Raw genomic sequence first — 15,720 nt, 5'->3', positions numbered from 1 at the left:
AAAAGGGAAAACATTGGAATGCTAAATATCCCAAACCACAACTATGAAGTCCACATGGGGATGTTTTCAAAGCTAGGCATTGCGGGGGTAATTTCCATAATATAAAATGTCTGAAGCATCTCATTACCAGTGAGGATCGCGTTCTTTAAGGATGACCTGGAAAACATTTATGATTCTGCTTGTCATCTATACCATGAAATCTCAAGGTCAGAGCCAAGAAAACCACCAAGGAAATTGTCTCACACAAGCAAGCAGCAGAACAGAGAAAGCCAGGAAGAAGAGGGAACAGGAGGAAAACCATAAGAGGAAAGAACTTGAATGCAACCCAGCTGGGAACGGTGACTAAGGAGTATCCAAGGGCCAGGCCCCAACTCAGCCAGCCAGGTAGATAGATCAGCTCTGACCAACAAACCCAGGGAGCCACCCTTGAAAACACCACCAAATAACCAGAAAAGATCTGGATTAAAATTGAATAATTGCCTTAATTTCAAGTGTGATTTCAAAGTGAAGTCTCTTTCAAAGAGAAGGAACGCATTTTGTTTCTCCAGATTCTTGCAAAATTAATGTGTAGGGGGGTTTTCTTTGGGAAATGTGTATGACTATAGGGCAATTTTACTTTCTGAGTCTTATAGTTATAGTTCTATATTGGAATTATTGCAAAACACCTTTTAAACAAAATAAAAGATTTTAAACATCAGGGAATGCTAAAAATAGGAACAAATAATAAAAATCTTTTTAAAGGAAGTAATGCTGTAATTTTTATTGCAGCTAATAGATGGATGATAGGATAAAATATACAAGTATCTATTTTTTTCTCAGAACCAAACCACACTGAAAGTGATAAAAGTGAGCAGAAAGGTAGAACAATGCAGTGGGAAACTGCTTGATGGGTGAAGTCAGAGGACTCAGGGCAACTCTGCCATTGTTTCGCTGTGTGACCAGGGTAAGTCATTTAACATTTCAGCCTCAGTCCTGTCAACTTTAAGATAAAGTACTTTAGAGGGGTATTGCAAGAATTAACATAATTCGCTATCCTCAGCTCAGTTTACACACTTTTCTCAGATGACTTCTTCCTTGCCCACTTTAGTGACCTTCCATAGGCTAATTACTGCCTAGTCATAACTTGCAGCTCCTCTTCCCTCCTGCGCATCCATGGTCTTCACTATGCCAACATCTCCTAAGTGGAACTCCTCCTATTCCCCATTCTCAAATTTAATCTGTCCTCCCTCACTTTTTCTTTTATCAAATGGCAACATCTACTTCAAGGTATCAGAGAGTCCCCTAGAATAACATCAATTAGCATACATATTGCTAACCTTGGTTTTAAAAATGTGCATAAATTTATAGGCTTCCACCCTCTTGCAGGAAAAAAAAAAAAAAAAGTCCCACTGTATAAATCATTCAATGCCTGCTGGCCTCTGAATTCTAGTCAAGGCTTCTCGAGGACATCTGTACCAAGCTGGCTTTTCTCCTCTGTGCCCAGATGTAACAAACACCTACCGTGCCTTTTTTAGCCAAATCTTTCCCACCCAACCCTTTAACAGACTGAATCCAGTCTATCAGTTGATTCATTACTTGGATAGTCCCCTTCTCCTAAAACTACCCCCATTAGACTTCACCAAAATTTATATCTGTGTGACATTTTACAGGATCATATTCCCCAATGGCCTCATTTTCAGATAAGGAGGCAGGTGCAGTGGCTGACTGGTTTTCCCTATAAACTGGAACAGGTGGAGGAGAGACAGGGCCACAGTGAATACCTAGTGCCCTGGCGCGCCTGATCCACCCTTCTCTCCATTACACTCGGGCTCACTTTGAAGGTAAGAATTCATACTGGTTGCTATCAGAAGCCTGATACCCAAGAGCTGGAAACAGCACTGCCTGGGTTCCTGTTCTCCTCCATCAGTGCCCCTAGCTCCTATCTTCTCTACATCCTCCCTCCCATCAAACAGTAATAGCCCACACTTCCTCCAAGATCTGCCTGGCTTGTCTGTGATTAGATTCCCACCTTGGACCCAACAGAAATTAGATTTCTCACATAATTAGGAAAAATTCTGATTAAAAGCAGTCCCCAGAAATGGGTACCTGAACTGAAGAGGGCCCCAGCAGCTGCTTACCACCCCGGATCCTGAGGGGACAGGTGGGGGGATGGGAGAGGTAGAGCTGAATTATTAATAAATCAGACATTTGGCAATCCAAAAATTGTAAAAAGTGGAAGGATGCACTTTTTTTCTTACAGACAGAATGTTTTTCTAAAAGTCAACGTAAACTCTGAGAGGCAAATTTAACTGCATGCCAAGAATTAACAACAAAGGCATTTTCTTAAGTTTCTAAAGACTACCCTTTCTTTTTGAGTCAAAGTGACTAATGCCTGCAACAGCCTAATGTTACAAAGTGTAGATCAGCAGAAAGTCTCCCTGTTTGAGAATGACAAGGCCCACCTGTGCATTCCAGACACAAATGTTGCAGTGCTCAGAGGAAGAGGAGGTGGGAGGGAAGCAATGTGACAAACAGTCATGAAGTATTTATAAAGGCACGATCCAATTAGAAACAGATGCTACAGCTGTTCTCATGCACTGCTCGACATCCTAGAGATGATGAGAGGCTCTTCCCATGGCTAGCCACCCAGGAAAGTTAATGAGAAAACCATGGAAGAGGTTCATAATCATCTTAAAACCCTCTGGCTCTGCGGTGGGGTCCCAAATAACTGGATTCCACTTCAAACATATCACCTATCTTGCAGAGGAGAAGACCACCCAAATGTCTCACAGTTGCTCATTTGCCCTGTCTCTACAGTGTGGTATAGGTTCCACATAAACTTTTTCAGAACAGTGATGAATAGGAGGTCAAAGATTATTAAGAGCCCTTATCAGTTGGAAGTTTTTCCTTCAACTTCTTACGTACAGTTGTACTCCTCATATTCACACATCAACTCCTTAGTGCTTCCTATCTGAGAAATCTCATGGCTCAATTCACGTACTTCTATTTGCTGAATGCATTAATCTGCAAATAATGAACTATGGATGGGACACTTCCTTCCCTATGCCACCATTTCTATCACCGGATATAAATTAGCCACTTCCTTTTTGAAAGATCTAATTTATTTCTGTCCCTTTCTGATAATAGAAGAGGATTTCAGTTACGGTAATGACCATGTAATAGTAGTCCCTGAAAAAGAAGAAAAATCCAAACCAGCTCTAAGGCAGTCCATAAACAAAAGCACCACGGATATTTCAGTCCCAACCACTCAAAATAGTCATATTCAGGCCATATACAGTTCCTAAACCAGGCTGGCCTAGAACATTTCTGAGTGCAGTGATAGATTTCCAGCCCCTGAAAATTGAGGGGTTTTACCACAAATGACCAAAGCCATGGTAAATACATTCTTAGGAAATAAACATACAAATTAACATTTTATATCACTCTGCAAGTATTATTAATCCTGGCCAAAATTCTCAAGCCTTCCTAAGAGCTCTACTTCATCTTAATCTTAGCCCTGGATGAAACACTATCAGTGTGAAATAGAAGTTGTTACATACATTTGGCAGCATTTATTAGTTTCCTGTTGCCACGTAACAAATTATCACAGATTTAGGGCTTGAGACAACACCTATTTATTAGCTCTTGGTTGTGAAGGTCAGAAGTCTGGGTGTGGCGTGGCTGGGTTCTCTGCTCAGGATATCAAAAGGCTGAAATCAAGGTGGCAGACAAACTAAGTTCTTTTTGTTTATTTATGATAGTCCCACAGAGAGAGAGAGAGAGGCAGAGACATAGGCAGAGGAGAGAAGCAGGCTCCATGCACCGGGAGCCCGATGTGGGACTCGATCCCGGGTCTCCAGGATCGCGCCCTGGGCCAAAGGCAGGTGCTAAACCGCTGCGCCACCCAGGGATCCCACAAACTAAGTTCTGATCTGGAAGCTCTGTAGGTGAATTCCACAACCAAGCTCATCTGGGTTGTCAGAATTCAATTCTTTGCAGCTGTAGGACTGAAGTCCTTTTCTCCATGTCTGCTATCCACCAGGGAATGACACAAAAAATCACCCAGTTACTAGCCATGTGACCACCTCCTCTTCACAGCCAACACAGAATCCCTCATGTGCCTCTTCACATTTCAAATCTTCAAAAAGAGTCTAGTTCCTTTTAAGGGACTGACTAGGTCAGGTCCACCCAGGATAATCTTCATATCTTAAAGTCAGCTGTGCCATAACAACTTAATCATGAGTGACTATCCCATCATATTCCCAAGTTCTGGATGTTATACGGGATGTGTTCACCAGGGAGCTGGGATTTGGGGGCCATTTTAGGGTTCTGGGTTATAATATTCCTATATTTTTCTGTGTAAATTTAGGATAGGCTTGATAATACCCTATGATATGATAATAGCAAAAAGACAAATTAGTAAAAGGATAGAAAACTAGATCTCCCTCAAGTTACCAAGGCAAGTTACCACTAGCTAGCTAGAGAGTCATTTTGCTTTTGGAGGAAGCCTTCCAATAATGGAAGTAAACTTTCCAAATATTTAAGTGACTCTACATAGTAAGAATTCTAGGAAATGCAAAAGCTTTTAAGGAACTTAAGCCTTATTAGGAGGAAAAAGCATTGAGATAAAACAGAAGTGCCAAATGTTTGGTGATGAAATATGGCACAAAGGTTATCAAGGTTAGACAATGGAGATTGACATGGGCCATAGCAAAAAAGTAAGGCTTTCTTAGAGGAGGACAGATCTGGCCAAGGTCATGATAAGATAAAAATAAGATTCAGACTATTGTGGGGAAGGAATGGAGACAGGAGGAGAGAAAGGAGTAGTATGTCAAGGGAAGCAGCAGGAAAACAAAGAGATCCAAAGGGCATAGAAATCAATGAAATGGAAAAACTGAAGAGTAATTAGAAATAGAGGATATAAGACTAAAACTGGTTTGCATTTCAGCTTACTAGAAATACTCCTTAAAGTATTATGAAGATACATATAAGCAATACATAAGTAAGTACATGCCCAGGCTCTGTCACTGGGGGCTCAAGTGTTGAATGAGGGATGGGAGTTAGGAACAGTCACTGAGCAGTCACATCATATTTCGTTTCCTACCAACCAATGCACTTATGAACATATCTTCTCACCAGAGCAGCAGACCAAAGAATCTGAAGTTTAAAGAATGAAGAAATGAAGAATTAAAATCTGAAAGAAGTGAAGAATCTGAAATCTAGCCAAAGTTTTAACCCAGATTATAAGGCTGGGTAACCATTCAAATGGTAAGCTATTTCATGCAAGCTTTCTTTAAAGCATTAAAAAAATAAAATAAAATAAAATAAAGCATATCTTGCAGAGACAAAAACAGATTGACTCCATTAGTTAGGACTATAATTTCGGCTATTCTTTTTTTTTTTTTTTTTAAGATTTTATTTATCTATTAGAGAGACAGAGAGTGAGAGATTGAGGGGGCGGGCAGAGGGAGAAGCAGGCTCCATGCAGGGAGCCCAATGTGGGACTCGATCCTGGGTCCCCGGATCACACCCTGGGCTGAAGGCGGCGCTAAACTGCTAGGCCACCAGGGCTGCCCAATTTCTGCTATTCTAATCAAGCTAAAGCTTTCTTCTTTCTTACTCTGTTCTTCTGCTCAAAAATAGAACCAAGTGACCTCTAAAAAAAATAAATACATACTCCCATCAGGAGACTAGACAACTCTGTGCCTTAAAGATGTTAACTGCATATTACAGAAGCATACATCCAGCTGTACAAGAAAGTTGGTTTAAGGGTTTTCCCATACATATTGGTGTGCTTAGGAAAGTAGACCCAAGGGATTATAACTTTCCTCTACTCTCAAAGGTTTGCTATTGATGGATGGTTCTGGATGCTGGCTCTCTTGTCTTGATCAACTAATGCAAAACAAACCTTCTTTTCACATGCTGCCACAGAAGAATGTTCCCACAGTCCCCTCTACCCCCTCCACTGTCTCTTAAAGAGGCATTTTCATTATCATTATTATCACGGTATTTCTGAATAATCAAGTAAAACCCAAGGAGGATACTACATACAAAATCTGTTATAAAATCCCATTAGCTCTTAAAAATAATATGTGCAGCAAAAAGCAGAGGCTACATATTCTTGCATGTTGTTCCCACAAAGCACAAAGGGTTTGGGTCTACAGCCCAGATTTCTCACTGAGATGGTGTCAGGTTCCATCTCAATGCTCCTAGATTAACAGATTAAAAATTAGGGGATATGTGAATGGGAATATGTTTCTGACATAGCATGATTACAGGGAGGCATTAAGCTGAAATCCAAACTTGAAAAATTACAGCTTGGCTGTAATTCATATATTCCGTATGAAGAAGAAACTGAGAAAGTTAAATGGGATCCAGGGTAAAAGAAAGTCTTAGGCATCGATCCAAGTAGTTGCCTTTAAACTCTTCCAAAGCCTAATGGTTCATTAGAATAATTATTATTCACATAGTGAAATGAAAGGCAAGGGGGAGGGGTGGAAAGTGATCTTTATACGGGCAAAAGCAAGAAAAGCAACTTTGGCCATTTGGATTTGAGAAAAACCCAAGGCTCAAATCCCTCCCACATAAAGAGGGTCAGACCATATATCTTACTATAATCATGGCTACACAGAGTTAAACCCCTTTTGCCACAATTGCACCAACTGTACATAGTGAGGTTGGTTATTACCAAGAGTGGGTTTTGTGCATTGTGGTAGCTGCAACCACCAATGTAGGGAAACCAGGCTTTGGCATCTTTCCCCAAAATGCCTGCTCAAGCCAACTACCTACACACTCTTTAGCCCAGGTATTAATAATTTGGAAGCTAATGTGACAGCCACAAGTCATCTGGCTACTCACATGCACAAAAACATCAAAGAATAATCACTAATTATTAGTGAGGCTTCACTCCTTATGGAGAGTAAAGCATTAATAAATGTACTTCATATTCTGGGCTCAAGGTAGAAAAGTAGATTGATATCTTTTATTTTTTTATTTTTTTAAAAGATTTTATTTATTTTTTCATGAGAGACACAGAGAGAGAGAGAGAGAGAGATAGGCAGAGACACAGGCAGACAGAGATGATATCTTTTAAAGGTATCAAATCAAAGTTGCCTGAAGTACCTGAATAATGGAGGTTAAAATACTCAGAGTAGCAAAAAGAGGCAACAGGCTCTACCACTTTCTTAGCCAGGAAACTAAGAAAGGGGGGGAGGGGGTAATATTTCCCTTGATTGATCAACCAAGAAGCAACAGCTGAAGATTTATGTGAAGACTGCAATGCTAAGTGTGGTTTAGCAAAAACAAGATACTCTGAGACTACCATGTGTGGTCTCTTCTTTGAGCATTTCAGTATTTTCCTCCTTCTACAACCCTCTACATAAATAATGGTTCACTGGATGCTTTTGTGCCACATACAATACCTGGACCTTTATATAAAATCTTCCCATTGAGGTACCTGGAGGCTCAGTCAGTTAAGTGGACAACTCTTGATTTTGGCTCAGGTCATGATCTCAAGGTCCTGGGATCTAGCCCTGGTCAGGCTTTGCACTCAGTAGGGAATCTTTAAAGGACTCTCTCTCTCTCCCTCCCTCCCTCCCTCATCTTCGCATGCACACGCACTCTTTCAAATAATAAATGAATCTTAAAAAAAAATCTCCACTTAATCCTAATAACCCTGTGAAATAGATATTATTGGCTCCATTTTATAGATGAGGAAATAAATCAAAGCTCTATTAAATGACAGAACCAGTATTCAAAACCAGTTCTGCCAGATGGTAAGTCCATTACCACCAACACCTAAAGCTGGACCACTTCTTTTCGAAGCACACCCACCTCTGCACAGAGAATTTTTCCCTCCTCAACTCTACCCGTCAAATCCTTCTCATCCTTAAAATTCCAGGCAAAAATTCCTCTTCTGCATTAAGCTTTACCTGGATCTTGAATTACACACCATTGTTCTCTATGTTGTAAGTGTTTAATTCACTCTGTTTGGGCCACTCAGCACATCCAGCATTTGGCACTACACTTCTACACTTAGCTTTCCACTGGTCCAGCCCCCAGAAGAATGTGGATTTCTTTAAGGACAGGAAACCTGTCTGGCCCATCTTACATTGAACCCTACCGCAAGGTCACGTGTGCCAGTGCTGTATATTTAGGGTGAATGAATACAGAGACTCAGTTCTCACACAGTTAACAGTCTTCCTCTGCCTACTTTAACAAAAAATAACTGCCATAGAAGAGTGGCATTATTATGAGCTAAAAGCCTCAAGATACGTTTGATGGAAGAGATGAGGTTTCAGAGGTCATTGGAAAATGGAGAATTAATGCTTCAGCTGCATGCCTCAGTATGGTCACTTCCCAATACCAGAGGCAAGCAATTGTGCCTAGTTTGAGGTCAAAAATCACAGAGGCTCTTGCTCTCAGGACGTAATTATTCTGCTAAAGTTAAAGTTAACACTTATAAAGCACTTGTGTATGCTTACACACTCTCTCTATATATATTTATATGCATATGTCAGGCATCAACCTGGATACTTTACATTGATCTGACTTTTTTTTTTTTAATTTTTATTTATTTATGATAGTCACACAGAGAGAGAGGGAGAGGCAGAGACACAGGCAGAGGGAGAAGCAGGCTCCATGCACCGGGAGCCCGACGTGGGATTCGATCCCGGGTCTCCAGGATCGTGCCCTGGGTCAAAGGCAGGCGCTAAACCGCTGCACCACCCAGGGATCCCTACATTGATCTGACTTATCATCACTTCTGAGGTATGTACTATTACTATTCCCATTTTAGAGTTGAAACTCAGAGACTGAGCTGCTCAGGGTCATGCAGCACACATCAGTGGTTCATGGGTAAAGTGGCTGCCTCCAAAGCGTATGCTACAACATTAACAAGGCCTGGTCAATCTGGTATACACCAGAGTGATAGGTGTGTCTTGGCCATCAGGGTACATCCACAGCTTCCACAAGTGCATTGCACGACCGAAGTCACCATCTCGCAAGGCCAGAAATACTAGAAGCTCTGCCACACACACCAACCCTAGGCTGCCATGTGGGAGGATGCAAGGAAAGTAGAGGCTAAGGGGAGTGTGGAAACAAGCAAGAGAAAGGAGAGTCTAAGAGGTGCACTTCTACCACCAACTGCCCAAATTGACTTCTTTACTTCTCACACAGAAGGAACATGTCTAACCTAAAGATTATAGACTAAAGCTGAGCAGCCGACAATACTCACTGGCTCATCTAAAAAGCAAACATATCAAGCCTCTTTTCTTATTTCTCTCTGGCAGGGCTAGGAAAACTAGTCACAAAGAAAACTCAACCAAAGCTCTTACAGAAGATACAAAGAACATGCATGCATCAGACAGAAGGGTAAGAAAGGCAGTGGCTGCCCTAATTAAAACCACATGACTAAAGCATCAAGTATCCTCCCTTCTGCCTTAGTGATTCACATACCACTGAGGAGCAAAGACAAATACAGTTGTGTTTCCCCTAAAATTTCCAGTAGTAAGGGCTAGAGAAGAAGAAATATTTTCTGTACCCCTGCCTACTGTGTGCAAGGAACTGGCAAGCCATTTTAGCAACTTAATTCTGCTAAACAAATTAACAAATGCACCTTGAGATGAGAAGACATCTCCAGATTCATGACCTCATCCTGTCTAGAGGAGAAGGTTTAAAGAGATTTATCACCGGGATCCCTGGGTGGTGCAGCGGTTTGGCGCCTGCCTTTGGCCCAGGGCGTGATCCTGGAGACCCGGGATCGAATCCCACATCGGGCTCCCGGTGCATGGAGCCTGCTTCTCCCTCTGCCTGTGTCTCTGCCTCTCTCTCTCTCTCTGTGACTATCATAAAAAAAAAAAAAAAAGAGGTTTATCACCCACAACTCTAAGACTAAAGAGAAAATAAGTATCTGTTGATATACAGATGGAGCACCATTATCCACTTCTTCTGAGTTTATATTACAAACTAGACCTTTTCAAACTAGTAATATTGTCACCCTCAGGGTGACTAACATTCCTAATCCTAAAGCTCACCCTGAGCAAGGCATTACTTGGCAATTTCACTTAAGTTGTTTCATTTATTGTAATATGTATTCAGACTCCCATCTAGAGTGCAAGGCATTTTACTTGCAATCACTTCTGCAGCTTACAATTTGTGCAAATGTTCAAATTACTAGCCACTGTGGCACTGACACAAATACGCATTTTGTTTCCTTAACAATCTATGAGGCAATTACAAACAGTTTACTCAGGCCCATGGAAACCATATTCAGATTTCACCTATTTAGGCAATAATATTTTTGCGTGGGCAAAAAAGGCAAAGCCATCTAAAAATCAAACTTCTATAAATCTGAAGTTACATATTATTGAATACCATTTTCTTCTCCTCCAATAAAAACTAGTAGTTGGCTTTCTCCTGAATTTTTCCTATGGCCTAAATTTCTCTCTCATCCAATATGCTGCCTTCAGAATACTCTCCTCTCCACCTAATTCCATATTATACTGTGCAGCTCCACTAATCCATCTTAAAGCAAATAAGCACACACACATATAAAACTCCTTTAGCCATTACATTCCAAAGCTAAAAATCCTCGAAGGCTTCCAGCTCTATTCCAGGTAGGATCTACTTTAAATGACATATACTACCATTCCCCTGGGCTTCAGTTTCATCATCTATAACACAGATAGATAAGAGGAGAGGAGTGGTTGAGGAAGAGTATATGAATAATGTCTACTTCTTAAATTATGGGACTCTGTAACTCACAATGTGGTAAGAGAAGAAAAGTTGCCAGAGCCTACATTAGAGTAACTATCAGGCTTCAAATAAAACCTTACTACAAGTATTCAATCACCAAAACAAGTATAAAATATTGAAGCCAAATGTGAAGATACAACAGAGGGATGGATCCTAATGCAAGTCAAATAGTGGGTTGCCCTCTCCAAGAAGTACAACCTTAGTATAGTTTTGAAACCACAAAACCAGCCTATTTTCTAGCAGAAAGCAAAACAACTAACCAGCCTTTGTGGACCTGTATTAATGAGACACCAAAGGCTCAAAGCAGTGGGAGGCTTTTGTCATACCATTCCCCCATCAAGAGAGCTCAGGATTCTAGCCCCCTATTTCAGCTTGAGAATCTCTAATTTTGTTTATTCACACAATGAGAGAATGATAAGCCTTAGGCCTTGTGTCAATACCTTGTACAGGAAGTGAAAAAAGACTGATGGATATAGTTATAATTCATGTATCCAAACAGGTATTTTTTAGACCTAGAAAGATTCAGAAGATCCATGCAAAAAGAAAAGAAAAAAAAAAAGAAAGAAAGAAAGAGAAAAAAAGAAAAAGAAAAAGAAGAAAGAAAGGATTAAATGAGAAAAAGAACAGATTCATTGGCTTCCTCGGTACTAGAAACCAGAGCTTTCTTTAAATAGGTCTGTAACATACCCTTACCATGTAAAGAAAATATAACAAACACTGGTACACCCAGTACCTAGCCCAAGTAACTGAAGATTATTGAAAGTTTTGATGCTCTATGGTACTTTACATGATGGCATCCCTGTCTCTCATGTCCACCACCAGACGAAAACACTATCCTTATTTGCATTAAGTCATTTTCTTGTTTTTCTTTACAGTATTAACTTATACACCCCCTCAGCACAGTCACTAAGAGTCCTAACTTCAAAATAATAGAAGTGCCCACTTCCTCCTACATGCCACCCAATGCTCTTCACTACAGGGGAATGAATGGGGAGACAGAGATAGGAGAGTTACCTTATTCTTTTTTTTAAGATTATTTATTTATTTATTCATGAGAGACAGAGAGAAAGGCAGAGGGAAAAGCAGGCTCCCTGTACTCCCTGTAGGGAGCCTGATGCAGGACTAGATCCCAGGACCCCGGGATCATAAGCTGAGCCAAAGGCAGACTGTTAACCACTGAGCCACACAGGTGCCCTAGGAGAGTTCCTTTAAAGGAGTAGTTATCAAAGTATGGTCAGAGGTTTGCTGAGGCCTCTCCAGGAACCTATTAGGTGTATGTAAGTTCTTCCTTTTCTAACTATCTATGTGTGAGGCTAGATCTTTGTGGTCTTCAACCAAAACAATATAGACCATTAGATTAAATGAAAAGCAGATCTGAAGACCCAGCTGTCTTTTATTAAGTCAGACATCATTTTTTTATTTTTTTAACTTTTTATTATTATTTTTTATTTTTTTAATTAAGTCAGACATTAAAAAGAGCTGCAAAAATGTAAAACAATGCATCTCATTAATTTTTTCCTTTGAAAAACGTGATTACATTTCATAAAACCATAGAATGTGATTATTGTTATTTTTAATAAGTAAATATTGTTAAAACTAAAAAAAAAATAGATTGATGTAACAAAAACCCCTTGGGAATGGTTATGGGACATACTTTCTTTTGTAAAGTATACCAACTACCCAAAATGTCCCAAACTGACATTGTCCCAGTAAGTACTTTGGTATGGCAGAGAGAGCTTCCAAATGGTGTTCTGTGCTGTCTCTAAGTCACCGGTTACTCTTAATTCTGCAGGCTAGAGAGAGGGGCATACACAGGCAGAGCCAATGGTAACCCAACCTATGTTACATAAGACTTTTACAAGGGCTCACATTTTTTACAAATGGTGGCTGACTATAAATGTCTAAGTGCACTAAGGACCTAAGTTAAACTCAATTCATAGCATCTGCAACCCAGCTCTGAAACTGTTGAGATATTTTGCATCATAAATCAGTGGGTGACCAGCATCCTAAACATGACATAAGAGACTGGAAGGGGATTTAGGTTTTCTCCACTGGGGAACTAGAAACCACCAAAGAATCTGCTGACAAACTACCTATCTAGAATGCCTCAGTTCTACTGTCCTTGGATTTGTAGTATAAGCAAAAGTCAGGGAATTTGGCTCCAGTTCTGAGTCTATGGGCTAAAGCAGGTCACTTACTCTCCCGGGTCTTGGCTTCCTTCTCTGTAAAATGAAAGAGCTGGATGAGATTATTTTCTTTTAAAATCCTTCCTGCTCAAACACTCTGTGAAAGCCCGAGCAACAAAAACCTGAAGCGGTGCTCATTTTGTCTCCACAGCATCTAGGACAGTGTGTGGCAGAATGTCAGTGATCAACATGGGTTACTGAGCTGTAAACAGTTGACAAGCACCACAGCTAAGGGCTAATTTTAAAAAGGAAGAGGAAGTAGGGAGCGTCAACATGTGACATCCAGGATGTTTTAATACAGACTTTACCTACTGGGTAGAAGGTGTAACCACCACCAATATTAAAGGAGAGAGAACCCAATTCTTAAGGCTTAAATGGGCAGACTACATCTGAGTGATCAAAAGAACATGGCCATGGTGAAAACAGAGACCCAAAGCCAGAAGTAGTATTCCTGGGGCTCAAATAAACCCTACTTCTCTAGAAACCTCAAGAAATGCCTTTATCTACAAGATGAGGTAAAAGTGCTTTCAATTCACCCAAACTAGCAGAGATAAGAATGCAAAGATGTCCATGAAGTGTACTGGAACAGTGCAAGGACCCCACTCCAGAAGTAGCGGCTTATTGCTTTAAACCGATAAAACTTGCTAACATTCATACAGTTGTTTATATCTTGGACACTACTTTACTTGCATTAAAGTATTATGCATCCTCAAAGCCTGTAAGAAAGATCCTATTATCTGCATTTCACAGATGTGGAAATTAAGTCACAGAGATATAAAGAAACTTGCCCAAAGTCTCAGAGCCAAAGTAAGTAATGAAGCCAGAGTTTTTAAACATGCTTTATCACTATTTAATTATTTCAGTGATTTACCTCAGCATTTCTTCCATATAAACAAATTTTGGTTTCTGCCCTGTTTGCTTGATACATGTCACATTTCCACTGAAGTGGGAAGGTCAGGTTTAGGATAGTCTGACAAAATACATGCCAAGTTGGGGAGTTAACTGTTGACAGAGAAGTCCTGGGAAGATAGTCATGCTCTGAGCACCAGTAAGGGGGCTGCTTCCCTCATGCATGCTCTGTGTGGCTGCCTCACACACATGTATGCATCTCATAAAGCCACAGCAACAAAGTCCATCCAATCCCCTTGCACCACAGCAATATGGAGGCTTGCCTGTGACCTGAGTGAAGGGTACAGAAAACCAGGCCACAGCTTAGAAGGAGACTGGCCCATTCCTCACTTGGGCAGAAGGTAGCAAAGCCAGGGTAGAAAAGTGGGACTTTGATTTGTTTTTAAAGGTTTCAAATAGGGATCCCTGGGTGGCTCAGTGGTTTAGCACCTGCCTTTGGCCCAGGGCCTGATCCTGGGGTCCCGGGATCGAGTCCCGCATCGGGCTCCCTGCATGGAGCCTGTTTCTCCCTCTGCCTGTGTCTCTGTCTCTCTCTCTCTCTCTCTCTCTGTGTGTCTCTCATGAATAAATAAATAAAATCTTTTTCTTTTATTAATCTTTTTTTTCATTCATTCATTCATTCATTCATTCAACAGAGAGAGGGAAAGAGAGAAACCACAAGTCAGGGGAGAGGCAGCAGGGGAGGGAGAGGCAGCAGGGGAGGGAGAGGCAGGCTCCTCACTGAGCAGGGGATCCCACTTGGGGCTCAATCCCAGGACCCTGGGATCGTGACCTGAGTGGACACTTAACTGGCTAAGCCACCCAAGTAGGCACCCGACTCTTGATCTCAGCTCAGGCCTTGATCTCAGGGTCATGAGTTCAAGCACTGCCCTGGGCTCCATGCTGGGTGTGGAGCCTACTTAAAAAATAATAAAATGAAAAATAAAGACTTCAAGTAGTGAAGTCCTACAAAAACTTCTCCAAGTAAGAGTAACTAATGCAAGGGCAGGACAACAGATCTTGAGAGAACTTGATTTTCAAGTAGAACAGGCACAATCATCAACTTCAAGGACTCATCATATAGTATCTTCCCAAAACCTTTTTTAGTTTTAAAAAATGCGTAACAAAAAAAAAAAAATGCGTAACAATCACATTTGGAAGGCTTGGAGTTCAGAAAGATTTGAATTCAAATCTTGATACCATTTTACTTACTAGCTGTGTGACATTGGGCAAGTTATTTAACCTTCTAGAGCCTGTTTTTCTTCTGTAAAGTAGCATACATATAAGTTTGACTAAATGAGATAATGCACATAAAGTGCTTAGGCACAGTGCCTGAACACAGTGTCCAATATTAGTATTATTAGTATTATTATAGTATTACTAAGAGAACTTTAATCTATAAACCTGCAAATAACCCACTTGAAAGGAGTGTTAAAAGGGGATTTCTCCACTCCCCCCCACCCCCGCCAAAAACAACCATTTAACTTAAAGACCCGATCGCTAACCCAAGCTCCTCTGCTTGTTCCTCCATCTAGCTCTAGTTCACTGTGTACTCAACTGCTAATTACAAGTTAGGTGTTAATTATCTCATAAAAGTTTCTTCAAGTCACAGAGCACTGAATGTCTGCGTCTCCAAAAAAGGCTGGATTCTTGAGCTCTGTTATTTTTCGTGTCCTGGGTTCCAGCCTCTTCTCTTTCTGTCTCCTCTTTGAGTTGTTTCTAATTTATTATTTCAGGACATCTCACACTGGATGAATGGACTCTGTTTCTTAACAGTTGCTACATTCTTGTCCCCTCTAACCACTGAGCAAAAGACAAAAACAGTTGTTAACCATAATTAAATGAACTTCAGTGAAGAGTAAACTAGATTTCTAAAACAAGACCCAAAATACATGGGATCCCTGGGTGGCGC

General features: G+C 40.7%; 1 protein-coding gene and 1 long non-coding RNA gene across 12 annotated transcripts in view; one reads left to right on the top strand and one right to left on the bottom strand.

Annotated features, from left to right (window-relative positions):
* Positions 1 to 15,720, bottom strand: part of SEPTIN11 (septin 11) — a 105,083-nt gene that overhangs the window by 68,459 nt on the left and 20,904 nt on the right. The gene's annotated exons all lie outside the window — the stretch shown is intronic.
* The window catches only part of LOC144304120 (uncharacterized), a 43,451-nt gene that overhangs the window by 21,107 nt on the left and 6,624 nt on the right, over positions 1 to 15,720 (top strand). Inside the window, exons 3-9 of one of the 2 annotated variants that reach the window (XR_013371088.1) lie at positions 207 to 384; positions 820 to 943; positions 1,650 to 1,820; positions 5,119 to 5,247; positions 8,565 to 8,748; positions 9,270 to 9,351; positions 13,072 to 13,467. This is a non-coding gene — a long non-coding RNA (uncharacterized LOC144304120). Of the gene's footprint in view, positions 1 to 206; positions 385 to 819; positions 944 to 1,649; positions 1,821 to 5,118; positions 5,248 to 8,564; positions 8,749 to 9,269; positions 9,352 to 13,071; positions 13,468 to 15,720 lie in introns of those variants that run through there. The other variant, XR_013371089.1, reaches the window with a different exon arrangement.

This window comes from Canis aureus, chromosome 33, assembly GCF_053574225.1.
Source record: "Canis aureus isolate CA01 chromosome 33, VMU_Caureus_v.1.0, whole genome shotgun sequence".
NCBI classification, from domain to species: Eukaryota; Metazoa; Chordata; class Mammalia; order Carnivora; family Canidae; genus Canis; species Canis aureus.
Note: the sequence above shows the minus strand (reverse complement) of the source record. Positions and strands in the feature narration are given on the sequence as shown.